The sequence below is a fragment of the Lithobates pipiens genome, unplaced genomic scaffold (genome assembly GCF_037356315.1).
Source record: "Lithobates pipiens isolate NorthernLeopardFrog02 unplaced genomic scaffold, aLitPip1_a1.2 Scaffold_1, whole genome shotgun sequence".
NCBI classification, from domain to species: domain Eukaryota; kingdom Metazoa; phylum Chordata; class Amphibia; order Anura; family Ranidae; genus Lithobates; species Lithobates pipiens.
Window position 1 is genome coordinate 237,023,591 of NW_027507685.1, and position 2,828 is coordinate 237,026,418.

Sequence of the window (2,828 nt, forward strand, 5' to 3'; positions counted from 1 at the left end):
GCTTTGTGCACTTGTGTGCAGTCATGAGGCAAAAGGGAAGTTCTGGACAGCCACACTCTGGAATATAGCCTTTATTTGTAAAAAGTCCAACAGACACGAGCCACAGCAAAGAATGGGACAAACGAGTTGACGCGTTTCACACTTAAAGTGTAAGTAAACCCCCCTTTCGTTTTCAGCCAAGGAAGTGGCCATCTTTGCCTCTGTTTAATCTAAAACTGCCATGATGCTCCACATGTGATCAGTTATGACACCAGCCATTGGATCATTTGACAGTTTGGTTGAGAGCACAACTAATGGGAGTGCTACGTTTCCGGCACATGCAGGAAATGAACCTGTTTTATGGATGGGTTTACTTCCGCTTTGTCATGACTAAGTTCTTATTTGCTGCCATGAATGCTATTAATAATCAGTGATGCCTGAACATACTGACATTTCATTTGACTCAAAATTTGACCCCCCCCCCCCACAAAAAAAACACAAAAAAAACTTTTTTAAAAAAATTACGAGGTTATAAAACATTAAGGAAGACTTGTACATTAGATGGTACAACAATCCACAATTCCACAAATCAGGGGGTGTTACCCGTCATTACAGAGTAATTACAAATCATCTCAAGTGGTTTTCACTCTACAACAATATGTAGAGGGGAAGAGGATAGAAAACAGGTGAGAATAAAAGAAAGGGAAAAGCAGAACACAGAAAGATTCAGAAAAAGGAGAGAGCAAGGTGCCGTGACAGATCCCAGTTAAATGCATTTAATAGCAACATTCACTAACCACTTCAGCACTGGAAGGATTTAACCCTTTCATGACCAGGCCCTTTTTTGCGAATCGGCACTGCGTCGCTTTAACTAACAATTGCGACGTTGTACTCAAACAAAATTGACGTCCTTAAGGGAAAAACGTACATTTAACCACTTGCCGACCGCCGCACGCCGATGTACGTCGGCAGAATGGCACGGGCAGGCATAAGCACATACATGTACGTGATTTGCCTCCCGCGGGTCGGGGGCCCGATCGGGCCCCCGCCCGGTGCCTGCGGCGGTCGGTTTTCGTTCGGGAGCGATCCCGGACGAGGGGACGGCCATTCATTCATGGCCACCCCCTCGCGATCGCTCCCGACGAATGGAAATCCCCGGTGACATCACTTCCTCTCCTGTAATGTAAACACAGGAGAGGAAGTGATGTATTCTCTCCTCCGTGTCGGTATTTTTCGTTCCGACACGGAGGAGAGCGGATCAGTGAGTTGCACCAACACATCCCACACACAGTAGAACATGCCAGGCACACTCACACCCCCCCTTTACCCCCCGATCACCCCCCCAATTACCCCTGCCCCCCCAGTCACAGTGACACCAATGTCATTTTTTTTTTTTTTTTTTTTTTTTTTGCATTGGTGTCATTTGTGACTGTAATAACTGTTAGGGCAGTTAGGGTTAGCCCCCTTTAGTTCTAATGTACCCCCCTAACCCCCCCAATAAAGGTTTAACCCCGTGATCACCCCCCGTCGCCAGTGTCACTAAGGCTGGGTTCACATTGCAGCGGTTTATGAGAACGAATGTGATTCGCACCGCACTGCAGTGCAAATCACATCCGATCTCTGTGCGATTCGAGTTCAGCCATTCGCCGCACCCGCCACACCCGCCGCACCCGCCGCAAATTCGCACGGGACCCTTTTTTTGGCCCGCAGCAGAATCGGATCACATGGGTGTTCACACCATGCGATCCGAGTTTGCAGATCGCACTGCGATATGCGAACTGATCTGGGGGTGTCAGTAACATTTCACTGACACTCCCAGCAGTTCGCATAGGGCAGTGTGAACTGCCGCCGGGAGGCATGCGATGCGGGAACCCGCCGCGGATTCGCGGCGTTTCCGCATCGCTCCAGTGTGAACCCAGCCTAATAAGCGATCATTTTTCTGATCGCCGTATTAGTGTCACAGGTGACGCTAGTTAGGCAGGTAGGTATTTAGGTTCGCCGCAGCTTTTTATAGCGCTAGGGACCCCCATATACTACCGCATAAAGCCCCCTGATTGCCCCCTAGTTAACCCTTTCACCAGTGATCACCATATAACTGTTACAGGTGACGCTGGTTGGTTAGTTATTTTTTTATAGTTTCAGGGCACCCGCCATTTATTACCTAATAAAGGTTTAACCCCCTGATCACCCGGCAGGTGTCATTTGTGACTAATAACTGTTAGGGCAGTTAGGGTTAGCCCCCTTTAGTTCTAAGGTACCCCCCTAACCCCCCCAATAAAGGTTTAACCCCGTGATCACCCCCCGTCGCCAGTGTCACTAAGGCTGGGTTCACATTGCAGCGGTTTATGAGAACGGATGTGATTCGCACCGCACTGCAGTGCAAATCACATCCGATCTCTGTGCGATTCGAGTTCAGCTATACAGATAGTATGGCTGAATTCGTGTCGCACCCGCCGCACCCGCCGCAAACTCGCACGGGACCCTTTTTTTGGTCCGCAGCAGAATCGGATCGCATGGGTGTTCACACCATGCGATCCAAGTTTGCAGATCGCACTGCGATATGCGAACTGATCTGGGGGTGTCATTAACATTTCACTGACACTCCCAGCAGTTCGCATAGGGCAGTGTGAACTGCCGCCGGGAGGCATGCGATGCGGGAACCCGCCGCGCATTCGTGGCGTTCCCGCATCGCTCCAGTGTGAACCCAGCCTAATAAGCGATCGTTTTTCTGATCGCTGTATTAGTGTCACAGGTGACGCTAGTTAGGCAGGTAGGTATTTAGGTTCGCCGCAGCTTTTTATAGCGCCAGGGACCCCCATATACTACCGCATAAAGCCCCCTGATTGCCC